The sequence below is a fragment of the Aedes albopictus genome, chromosome 3 (genome assembly GCF_035046485.1).
Source record: "Aedes albopictus strain Foshan chromosome 3, AalbF5, whole genome shotgun sequence".
NCBI classification, from domain to species: domain Eukaryota; kingdom Metazoa; phylum Arthropoda; class Insecta; order Diptera; family Culicidae; genus Aedes; species Aedes albopictus.
This window is the reverse complement of record NC_085138.1, coordinates 97,928,539-97,941,697: the sequence shown is the minus strand read 5'-3', so window position 1 is coordinate 97,941,697 and position 13,159 is coordinate 97,928,539.

Below are 13,159 nucleotides of genomic sequence, written 5' to 3'. Positions count from 1 at the left end.
AGGGCAACTAAATTTTGATTTTGCTAAAGTTTTTTGTTTTGTTTTCTCAGAACCTTCAGAAGCTATCAAACTTGACAATAAAGTCACACTAGTAAATAGGAACTAAGGAATCCCCGAATGATTTCAGGGAGTAATCTCAAAAGGGATCCTAGGAGGAGCCTGAAAGAAAATCCTGAAGAATTTCATGAAGAAAATTCTGGACTAATATCTGCAAGAACTGCTGTATGAAACCCTGTAGAAACTTCTACAGGAATCTCTGAGGTTTAAGAATCTCTGATAGAAGTTTTCGAGGAATTTCAGAAGGAAATCCAGGACGAATCTTCGAAAGAAATTCCAGGAGTATTCCCCCAATGAATTCTAGCAGGAATCCCAAGGGAATTACAGCAGGAATTTCCAAAGGAATACCAGGAGGAATCCCCGACGGAATTCTAGCGGGAATATCTAAAGAATTTCCAGAAAGAATCTCCAAAGGATTTCCAGGAGAAATCAACGAAAAATATCGAGAAGGAATCTCTGAAGGAATTCCAGCAGAAATTCCTGAGAGAATACTAGCAAGAAGGAATTTCAGGAGGAATCCCATAAGGTATTCCAGCAGGAAACTTCGAAGGAGTTCTAGGAAGAATCCCCGGAGAAATTCAAAGACGAATTGTCGGAGGAATTCTAAGCGGAATCCCCGGATGAATTCCGTGAGGGATCCCCGAAGAAATTCTAGGAGGAATCTCCGAAGAAATTCGAAGAGGAATCACCATAGCAATTTCAAGATAGAATCCCGAAGGAAATCCAGAAGGAATTCCTGACAAAATATCTCCGAAGGAGTTTTAGGAAGGATCCTCGAAGGAAGAACCCCTCAAAAGAAAGCCCCGAATGAATTCTAAAAGGAATCCCCGAAAAAACTCTAAGAGGAATCCCTGAAGAAATTGCAAGAGAAATCCCAGGCAGAATTCCAGGAGAAATTCTCGAAATAGTTCTAGGAAAAATCACTGAAAGAATTCCAATAAGAAATCCTGCGGGAATTCTAGGAGGACTCCCGAAAGAATTCCAGCAGGAATCTCCGAAGAAATTGAAGAGAAATTCCCAAAGGAATTGCATAAGAAAATCCCTAAGGAATTCCAGGAGTAATCCCCGATCAGGAGAACTCCCCGAATGAATTTTGGGAGGAATCCGCGAAAGAAGTTTAGAAAGAATCCCCGAAGAAATTACAAGAGAAAATTTCACGACACTTATCTTTCATTTGGGCCTAGCTGACATTGTCGAGTTCTCTTAATCGATTTTCTCTTTGTGTTATCACAGAATGTGTATTGAGTTTTCCAAAGATTTTCTGGTTGAAATGCGAAGAAGACGACTACATGTTGTTATAGAAACAAAACGAATAATGATTTTGTTTGTTTTGATCAAGTTATTATCGAAAAAGAGAGTCAACGAAGAGAAATCGATCAAGTCAGTTAGGCCCTTATGAAAAATCATTGTTTGAATCCCTGCAGAAATCCCAGAGGTCACCTCCGACGGAATTCCGGGAGGAACCTCCGAAGTAATTACAAGCGGATTCCTCAAAAAAGAAACCCCGAAGGAATTCTAGGAGGAATCCCCATAGGAAGTGAAGGAGGAATCTCCAAAGAAATTTAAAAAGGAATCCTCGAAGGAAGACTCTTCGAATGCCAGAAGAAATTCCCAAAGGAATTCTAGGAGAAATCACCGAGGAAATCCAAAAAGGAAATCCCGAAGGAATTCCAGGAGAAGTGATTCCATGAGGATTTTTTGAAAGAATAAAAGGAAGAATCCCCGAAGGAAATCTAAGAGTATAATCACCAAAGGAATTCCAGGAGGAATCCACGACGGAATATCAAGAGGAATCCCCGAACAAATTCTAGGAGGATTTAATGAAGGGAGTCCAGGAGTCTCCAGTTAGCCTAGTGGTTATGGCTATGGATCACCAATCCGGAGACGGCGGGTTCGATTCCCGTTCCGGTCGGGAAAATGCTCTCGACTCCCATTATCAAATTCATGCAATGGCAGGCAAAAAAGCCCTTCAATTAATAACTCTGGAAGTGCTCAAAGAACACTAAGTTGAAGGGAGGCAGGCCATGTTCTATTGGGAACGTAGAGCCATACAGAAGAAGGAGTCCAGGAGGAACCCCCAAAGAAATTCCAGATTTTTTTCAAGGAATTCGAGAAGAAATCCTCAAAGTATTTCTAGGAGGAACCATCGAAAAATATCCAGGAGGAGTCCTCGAAGGTATTTCATGAGAGACCCCTGAAATAATTCTAGGAGGAGTTCCCGCAGGACTTTCATGAGGAAACCCCGTAAGAATTTCAGGAGAAATCTCCGAAAAAAATCGAAGAGGAATTCCCGTAGAAATTTCAGGAGGAATCCTTGACGGAATATCAGGAGGAGTCCCCAAAGAAATTTCAGGAAAAATCCCCGAAGGAACTCTAGAAGGAATCCCCGAAGGAATTTAAGGTGGAATCTTCGAATTAATCCCAGGAGGAATCCCCGAAGGAAGTCCAGGAGAGATCTTTGAAGTAGGACCCGCAGGAATATCCTACGGGATTCCTGGAAGAATTCCTGAAGGAATTTCTGGAGAAATCCCCGAAGAAATGAAAGGAGAAATCCCTGCAGGAATCCCAAGGGGACCCCTAAAGAAGTTCTCGGAGGAATCTCTGGAGGATTTCCAAGCGAAATACCCGAAGGATTTTCAAGTGGAATTTCGAAAGGAAGTCCAGAAAAACCTCCGAAGGAATTCCAGGGGGAATCCCTGAAGAAATTCCAGGAGGAACCCCTGAAGGAATTCTATGAGAAATCACGGAAGCAAAGCCAGCAAGAAATCATTAAAGAAATTTCAGGAGAAAACCCCGAAGAAATTTCAGGAGAAATCCACGTTAGAATATCAGAAGAAAGCCCCGAAAGAATTTCAGGAGGAACCCATGTAGGATGTCTAGGAGGCATACCTGATGGAATTGCAAAAGGAATCCCCAAAGGAATTCCAGGAGCCATTCCATAATGAACCCTAAGAGGAATCCTCAAAGGAAATTCAAGAGGAATCCCTAAATAAAGTGCAGAAGAAATCTCTGGAGGAATTCAATGAGGAATCTCCGAAAGAATTTTAAGAGGAACCACCAAAGAAATTTGACGGAATATTAGAAGGAAACCCCGAAAGAATTTCAGGAGGAATCCTCGAAGGAAGTCTAGGAGGAAACCCCGAAAGAAAAACTAGGAAGAATTTCCGGAGGAATTCCAAGAGGAATCCCCGAAAGAATTCCAGAAAAAAGACAGGAGGAATCCTTGAAGGAAGTCCAAGGGAACCCCTGAAGGAGAAATCTCTGATCCGTGAGTCTTCCAGAAAACAATCTCAATTCCAATCTACAATCTGAAAAAAAAAAACCTGAACGATCCTTGAAAGAACTTCTGGAAGAATTCCTAAATGAACTTCTCGAACGATCCCCTAAGGATATTCTGAAGAAATCTTGGAAGGAGCTCTTATAGGAATCGCTGAATAAACTTCTGGGGTAATCCCTGAGTTCTCCTGGTGGTATCCTTGGATCTTCGTATAAGATTCTCTGAAGGATCTTCTGTAATGATTTCTGAAGAAAATTCTGTAGGAATCCTTGAAGAAATTCAGCAGGAATCTCTGATGAAACTCCTGGAAAGAACTGCTGTATGAATTTCTAATGATACTACAGAAGGAATCCATGCAGGAACTCCTGAACTAATTTCTAAAGACCTCCTGCAGGAATTCTTAATGAAACTTATCACGGGATTCTTGATGAATCTTCAGGTGGCATTTATGTATCCTCCTGAAAGAATATTTGAAGGGACTTCTGGAAGGATACCTGAACGAACTCTCGTTGAAATAGCTTAGGGAACTTCTGAAGGAATTCCTAATGAACACATGGAGGCATCCCTGAATCCTCCTGGAGCTATTAGGAAGACCCCTGACCAAGCTCCTGGAGAGATTACCGAAGGAACTTCTAGAGCAATCCTTGCAGAATTTCTGAAAGATTATCTGCAAGTAATTCCAAGAGGAATCACCGAAGGAATTTCAGGAGGGATTCTTGAACAAATTCCAGGAATTTCTGATGGATCTCTTGGAAGAACCTCTGAGGAAACTCCTGGACTAGATCCTAGAGAAACCCAACTAACAATCACCAGCCGCAAACAAGCATACATGCTGAATTGTTGCTCTATAATAGTAATTATAGCTGAACTATAATTATGCTGTACACATCACTGTACAAATGCTATTTCAATTGAATAAGTAGCCAATATTGAACTTTTCATATTTGTATTAACAATGATAATTTAAAACACTATTAAAACGTTCAATAAGATTTTTATTCGACTCGCGGTAATTCCTTTACAACATAGTTAAACAAGACTTTTTTCTGCTTCTTGTTAAGTTCATGTAAAAATTAGCACATGTATCTGTATAATGTGTTTTTCAGAAGTCAAATAAGCGCTTTCGTTTCATCATGCTTCGACTCAGAGTACATGATGAAAAACACGTGGTTTTTACTGAACAACAGCTGAATTTATCTGTTGTTCAGTCGTTAACCATAATGTTGTGCTAATTCACCACTGCTGAATAGGAGTCAAAGTCTGATCATTATTAAACCGCGAGAAGTTTATGTTTTGATTTGAGCGCTGCAATTCATCATCTCTAGGATGGCGTAGATAGGAAGGCATGCGGCTGGCAATCGACGGGTCTCGAGTTCGAATCTGGATTTAGGTAAATTGGTGTGTAGTTATTACCCAACTAACAATCACTCATTTTACAAGCACCTTTACGACAAATTGATTTAGCATGATGCTGAATAACATTTGGATAATTTTCAGGCACAACCTTTGTTCGGGTTTTGTTCACACAAATTTGGAGAAACTATAAAGCATAGTGTTGTGTACCAACTGTACTGTTTGTTGTTAAATCGTTTTACAACTATAGAGTAAAGCTGTTATTCAACTTGAGCAAAAATGATTAAAAATAAAAAAATGCAAAAGTTTTGCATTATCACAAGAGTTTATGATTGGAACTTAATGCTGTGAACAATTATTGTGAAATAATAACTACACACAAATTTACCTAAATCCAGATTCGAACTCGAGACCCGTCGATTGCCAGCCGCATGCCTTCCTATCTACGCCATCCTAGAGATGATGAATTGCAGCGCTCAAATCAAAACATAAACTTCTCGCGGTTTAATAATGATCAGACTTTGACTCCTATTCAGCAGTGGTGAATTAGCACAACATTATGGTTAACGACTGAACAACAGATAAATTCAGCTGTTGTTCAGTAAAAATCACGTGATTTTTGAAGGTACTCCTGTCGAGATCTTCCTGAGAGATCTTCTAAAAAAAATCATCCTGGAAGCATCCCTGAAGATTTTTCCAGAGGAATCCCAGGTGGATCTCCAGGAGGCATCACTGAATCCTCCTGGAATATTCTCTGAAGAAACTTCTGGAAAGATGTGAATGTGTGTTCTAAGAGTGAAGAAATCAATTATTGTAATCAAACTCTAATGATAGTAATCGTGAGATTTTTTTTTATCTCAACTTTCTATAAAGGGTATCGCGCTACTTGGGCGGTGGCTTCTATATTCGTCTGTTTTCAACTATAACTCAGTCAATTCTGAATCAATTGACTTGAAATGTTGTACACGGGTAGATACTATACCTATCTCACCACATTCCAAAATTTGTGTCAATTGGTTCAAATTTGACTGAGTTATAGTGGAAAACAGACGAATATAAAAGCCACCGCCCAAGTGGCGCGATTTCCAACTTAATTTTGTTCGTGCACTGATCACCGGCGCGAAAAATGAAAATCGGCGGCGTATGGCGCGCCGCCGATACCTCGGTCGGCGTCGGCGTGGGACAAAAAGTGTCGGCGGCGGCGGCGTGGCGCGGCGGCGCACAGGTCTGTACCGGAACGACCGGAACCGGTTTTGGCATATCTGGAAAATTTGGTATGCTGGTTTTTTATTCCATGAATAAACATCACAAAGTTTAATCCATTCAACCAAGCCATCCATTCAAAAAATCTAAGATAAGAGAACCACTTCACTCTTGGAGAAATATTTGTCGAAATTTCCTGTGGATCTCGAGTAAAAAGGTTTGATAATAATTATTGTGGATAAAAACCTAAACTATTAAAATATGAAAATTTTTGAGATATTTTTTCTGGAACTCTGAATTATTGATAATCTTTGAATCCGTGCACCTTCAACGCGTGATATTTATATTTTCAATCACAACCTATAAAAAACGTCAACAAATGAGTAAATATGCACTCTAAGATTATATTTTGTGGTTTATACCAAAAATCTAGAATAGGCTCCTATCATTATGTACGCTGTATCGAGTTTTTCGTCTGTTTTTGGGATATTTTTCCTTGGGAAAACTAGTGTCAGCTCCAGGGACAAGCCAGAGATTTTGATTCAAAAAAATGAGTCAACGCACTGTTACTAATAGTCTGTTAGCAATGTTTGCATCGATTCCATTCCAACTGAATGCCATTTAGTTCAATGTACATTCCAGAACCTGAACTTTCTCGGAATCTCTTAACTCTCACTAACTCGGCATTTATGTAAATTAGTTTTCCTTCAGCATTTGCATTTTGTACATTTGTGCCAATTTTACTTGTCTATTATAATTGCTTCTACACTCTAGATCATGGTGATTTGCTCAGTTAGAACTGTTGCTAAACATTTTATGACTGCTTCACCGTGTCTTGGTACGGGAAGTGCCCTTTTCGTTGAGCTCCAGAGTAGAGCCCGCAAAGAACCCGGGCTAAACTACAGCTCATCGAACGTTTCCCGATTGAAGCCCTATCCCCAGGTATCCTATACAACAGGCCACATTTCTCTGTGCCTGCCTGCATATCTGCGTTCTTCAGCCTTAACGTCGTGGAAATGAGCATGCTAATGAATATGCAGAAATTGTATTTATAGGTAGATGTGTCCGCAAAGATAAGGGCATCATGGTAAGGCTCTTCAATTATCGCGCTCTAAACCGTTCTTGCTGGATCTATCGGGATTGAAGGTAATCACGAGAAAGCGAACTTTGGTTGGGTATCAGCAGGATGAAGTGAATCAATGCCGCTTTTACATTTGCATATGCATGCATATCAAACCAGTTACCCATTATCTCAATAGTTGGATAAACGCGAAAAGCGTTCGTTTTGGAAGGATCGTGGCTATCCATAACTTGGTAATTACATTAGGTAGGAGCTGGTCTTATTCATGAGCTGCGATTAATGCAATGTTGGTATCAATGGTGGATCTCCTCTCCGTAGAAGCATGCATGTATTGCAAATCATGTTGGCGTGTTCATCAAAATTAATTCAGTAACAAATTTTGAAAACGACGTAAAATCAATGCTACACCATTGATTATACGTGGTTTTCAAAATTTGTTACTGAATTGGCAGCTTTACCATGATATTTCCATACAGGTTTGATCGATACCACATACGACGGATTTGGTGGTCTATAGAGGCTTTAGCTTCTCATTTGTATATTACTATCTTTTGCAAAATGATGAGTTGACAACCCGAAGCGTCCAACACAGCTCCGGTCCTCACAATTTCCAATATCATGCTTCCACGGGTCAATCGATGACAAGGACCGCTAGCTAAGAGTTGTGTGCTTAGCTGGTAGTGCAACTTGGGCCCTGTTGTCCTTCTGACTTCAGCTAGATTGAGGAGGTACGTCCCGAGCGTTGTTCATCAAGGAGGTGCGGCTCAAACAGCGTCTGTTCAGCGTCAAAGCCGATAGAGCGATAGAGCGAGCGAAACAACGAGGAGCCAAAGCCGTAGCCCGTCAGCGCCATTCGGCTCTCGAGAAGGAAGTGAAAATGTAGACGGGACAAAGGAGAGTGGGTGGACTCCCTAGCCGACGAAGGCGAGAAAGTCGCAAACACCGGCGATATCTATCTCCTCTATGATGTTACACGTCGCCTTAGTGGGACTAAAATGACGACACGTCTGAACAGTTACTACCCGACTGACTAGTGGAAACGCTAGTTCGATCAAATTGGAAACCCTTTTCAAGTGTCGGCCACACCATCAACACATCAGAATGACCCGCCAAGGGTTCGACGCATTACCCGTGTCAACACCGAAGCTCCATCAGTGCAAGAGATAGAAACAGCCATCCGTAGTATGAAATCGAACAGGGCCCCAGGAGTCGATCGCATATTAGCTGAGATGCTCAAAGCTGACTCCGTAGTATCCGCACAACTTACTTACCTTACCGATCAGGCAAAGGCCTGGGTGGCCTCTGCTGTACATAGTAGCCGTCTCCATTCCACTCGGTCCATCCGTGCCTGTTTGTCTCCAGTTCCGCACTCTGTGTAGGGTCCGTCGATCGTCCTCCACTTGGTCGACCCACCTAGCTCGCTGCGCTCCACGTCGTCTTGTACCGGTTGGATGACTCTCGAGAACCATTTTAGTCCGACATCCTGATGACGTGACCCGTCCACCGTAGCCTCCCGATTTTCGCGGTATGGACGATAGTTGGTTCTCTCAGCAGCTGATGCAGCTCGTGGTTCATTCGCCTTCTCCAAGTCCCGTCTTCCATCTGCACTCCGCCGTAAATGGTACGCAACACCTTCTGTAGGCAAACCTGGCTACGTCGACGAGAACACGGCCGAGAGACTAACGGCCACCAGCAACAACAGGAACAGACAGCAGCAAACCACTTTGGAACGGCGGCGACCACGTTTTTCCGTTGACCACGTGGGGAGGGACACCACTTTCGAGGAAACTCTACGGTCTTTCTTTCACTCGCGGAATAATGAACTCGAGGGTAGGTTTGTTGGACCCGACTATATTTCACCGGTATCGAAATAAGACTGACTTGAACTGAGCCAAAATAATCTATCTGTCCTATACTATATTCGCGCAAACACGATCGGCACGCTACCGATCGGAGTCCCTATCCTACTTGTACTCTCTGAGAACCATTTGGCTCAGTGTTCTGTTAACGGCGTGAGTGCTTTTGCATGTGTTTTAATTAGGTACAATATTAATAGTTCAATTTAGGTTCTAATTAGTTTTAACAAGTATGATTGCCAACACCTTCCGTTCGAAAACTCCAAGGGCGCGTTGATGATCCTCTGCACGTCGGGTCCATGTTCCGTGCCCATAGAGGACGACCGGTCTAATCAGCGTTTTGTAGATGGTTAACTTCGTGTTACGGCGAACTTTATTCTGTGGAGTCCAAAATAAGCATGATTTCTGTAAATACACGACCAAATATGCGAATAACAGCCTGCGGAAATATTACTGTACGGATAACCCGACACGAGACACACCGATCCACGTAGATACGTCCTGACCGTTCGACACTGTACTTTGCAATGGCGATGGCGAAGCCCGCGATCGCGCATGTTCGATATCCGCTGTGCAGCAGTGGTTCATGCAGTGATGCCAACACAATGAGGCTGTCAAATTATTCTGCATTGAACTATCATCACAGGAAGGGGGTAGGAGACTAAATGATTCAGTTCGGTATGCACCTCACAATTTCCTGCCACAATGCGCCTCTGAATTTCTCTGCTGGTGTCGTTGTCGGCGGTCACCAGTGAGCCCTAGTACACGAAATCTTCAACCGCCTTGATTTCATCACCGTCGATATAAATTCGGGGTGGCGGGCGCGGTGATTCCTCCCTGGAGCCCTTTGCCATCATGTACTTTGTCTTCGACATATTAATGACTAATCCGATTCGTTTGGCTTCACTCTTTAGTGGGATGTACGATTCCACCATCGTCTCAAATTTACGAGCAATTAGCAATATCATCAGCGAAACCAAGTAGCTGAAGGGACTTCGTGAAAATCGGTCCACTCGTGTTTATCCCCGCTTTCCTTATTACACCCTCTAAGCCAATGTTGAACAGTAAGCACGAAAGAGCTCACCTTGCCATAACCCTCTGCGAGATTCGAAGGGACACGAGAGTGTGCCTGATACTCGAACTACGCACATCACTCGATCCATCGTCGCCTTGATCAATCGTATCAGTTTATCCGGGAATCCGTATTCGTGCATAATCTGCCATAGCTGTTCTCGATCGATTGTATCATACGCCGATTTGAAATCGATGAACAAGTGATGTGTGGATACGTTGTATTCGCGGCATTTTTGCAACACCTGGCGGATGGCGCAGAACATCTGGTCCGTTGTAGTGCGTTCACCCATGAATCCAGCTTGATATTGCCCCACGAACTTTTTCGCAATCGGTGATAGACGGCGGCACAAAATTTGGGAGAGTATCTTGTAGGCAACGCTCAGTAGTGTGATCGCGCGGTAGTTCCCGAAATCCAACTTGTCGCCCTTTTTGTAGATGGACACACGATACCTTCCATCCATTCCTCCGGTAATATTTCCTCCTCCCAAATCTTGGGAATGACCCAGTGTAGTGCTCTCACCAGTGCTTCTCCACCGTATTTTAGAAGCTCGCTTGGTAGTTGATTTGCTCCAGCGGCTTTGTTGTTTTTCAACCGGCCAACCTCCTCCTCAATCTCTTGGAGATCAGGGGCCAGAAGTCTTTCGTCCTGTGCACATACTCCTAGATATGTTACTACGCCACCTTCGGTACTTGCAACGTCGCCATTGAGGTGCTCATCGTAATGCTGCCGCCACCTCTCGACCACCTCACGCTCGCTCGTGAGAATATTCCCGTGATTATCTCGGCACATATCGGCTTGTTCTAAGAGGCGAATGAACCTAGGTTTAAAACCTCTATAATAAAAAAAAAAAAAAAAAATATCGGCTTGTGGCATAAAGCCTCTGCGCGAGCGGTTCAGCTTCTCGTAGAACTTTCGTGTGTCCTTAGCGCGGTACAGCTCTTCCATCGCTTCGCGATCTCGTTCTTCCTGTTGGCGCTTCTTCATCCGGAAGACTGAGTTCTGTCTGTTCCGCGCCTGTCTGTAACGTGCCTCATTCGCTCTCGTACGGTGTTGCAGCATTCTCGCCCATGCTGCATTCTTCTCGTTTTTCAACTGTTCACATTCGCCGTCGTACCAGTCGTTTTTGTGATTCGGAGTCGCGAAGCCTAGTGCTGTAGCCGAGGTACTACCTATGGCGGATCGGATGTCCCTCCAGCCATCTTCAAGTGTAGCTGCGCCAAGCTGCTCTTCCGTTGGTAGGGCCACTGCTAGCTGCTGCGCGTAGTCTTGAGCCACTTCTACGTTACGAAGTTTCTCGATGTTGAGCCGCGGCGTTCGACTTCGACGCGTGATGATAACTGTCGAAAGTTTTGAGCGCATGCATACAGCGACTAAGTAGTGATCCGAATCTATATTCGCACTGCGGTATGTGCGGACGTTGGTTATATCCGAGAAGAATTTACCGTCGATTAGAACGTGGTCGATTTGGTTTTCTGTTTGATGGTCGGGTGATATCCAAATGGCTTTGTGGATATCTTTGCGGGGGAAGAAGGTGCTTCGGCCTACCATACCACGGGAGGCTGCAAAGTCTACGTCACGCCACGTCACGTCACGCGGAGAGCAACTATCGTATGCTTGCTTTAACTGCGCGTAGAACGCTTCTTTCTCGTCATCGGGTCTCCCTTCGTGTGGGCAGTGGACGTTGATGATGCTGTAGTTGAAGAAACGGCCCTTAATTCTCAACATGCACATCCTTGCGTTGATCGGCTGCCACCCGATCACACTTTGTCGCATCTTGCCCAACACAATAAATGCTGTTCCCAGTTCATTGATGGTGCCACAGCTTTGGTAGAAGGTAGCCGCTCGATGCCCGCTTTTCCACACTTTCTGTCCAGTCCAACAAAGTACCTGCAACGCCACGATGTCAAAGTTGCGTCGTAAGTTATCCTGTCACATCCTGTGAAACCTAGTGACTTGCAATTCCATGTTCCAAGCTTCCAATCGTAGTCCTTTTGTCGTCGCGTGGGTCTTTGCCTATTGTATCGAGTCGTATTTTCTTCTGTATGTTATTCGTAATGGGGATTTCTACGGGTTGCTCATTGGGCCTACGCCAATAATCCTGTCTCGCCGGAGGGCCATCGTGCCAGTTCTGTTTAACGTCCTAACCAACACTGGAACGACCACGCTGATGGGGCTACCACCTTGTATCTATAGCTATAGCTGGGCGTGGTGCAGCGTTTCTTACCCAGCCGCTGGATGCCAGAACAGACGCTGTTTGAGCCGCACCTCCTTGGTGAACAGACGCTCGGATCGTACCTCCTCAATATAGCTGAAGTCAGAAGGACAACAGTGCCCAGGCTTCACTACCAGCTAAGCACACAACTCTTAGCTGGCGGTCTTTGTCATCGCTTGACCCGTGGAAGCATTAGGTAGGAACTTGTGAGGACCAGAGCTATGTCGGACGCTCCCCTTATCGACTTACCGTTTTGCAGCCCCTAAATTCAACCACATCCAGCTCATTTTAGAAGCTCAACAACCTGAGAATATGATATAGGCCCAGTGTACCAGTTATGGCAATAGTACCTCAAATTTGCCATACTTGATTTTCAACCTTCAATGATGCAAATCTACAGGAAAAAAAAATCGAGAACAACAGATCACGATTACAAAAAATGGTTGCAATCATTCAAACTTCACAATTTGCCCAAATTATGATAGAAAATTCTAATTATTTAATAGTTCATTTTCCTTAACTTTTCGGCTTCCTTGCACCCTATTTTGCCATAGTGTACCAGTTATGGCTAACCCCGTAAGGAATGCATGTAAACAGTGCGAAGTGGAACTGAAATTAACAAATGTGTCCATAACTGGTACAGGGTTCCTATCATTGGCACACGCCATAATAAATACTAAAAGTAGTTTTCGCTCGGTTTCTATATTTCCCCTGTAAAGTATGAAAACTACTCTATCATTTGACATATCGAAGACATTCGCCGGGCTTGTTCTTATTTTTGTAGAAATAGTTTTCTTTAGGTAGTGCGATAACTGGTACAGACACCCTATTAAAAACTTGTGCGGCAAGACCAGTTCTACAAGGAAGTCACGGAACAACCGCTCCTTTTTGAATGTCACGGACTACATTCGAAAAATGCCAATTGATATTCACCATGAATATCATTGGCATTTTTCGACGGCAGTCCGTGACATTTATCTTAAATACTCGAAAAAGATCGGTTTTCCGTGACTTTCTTGTGGAGCTGGTCTAGCCGCACAAGTTT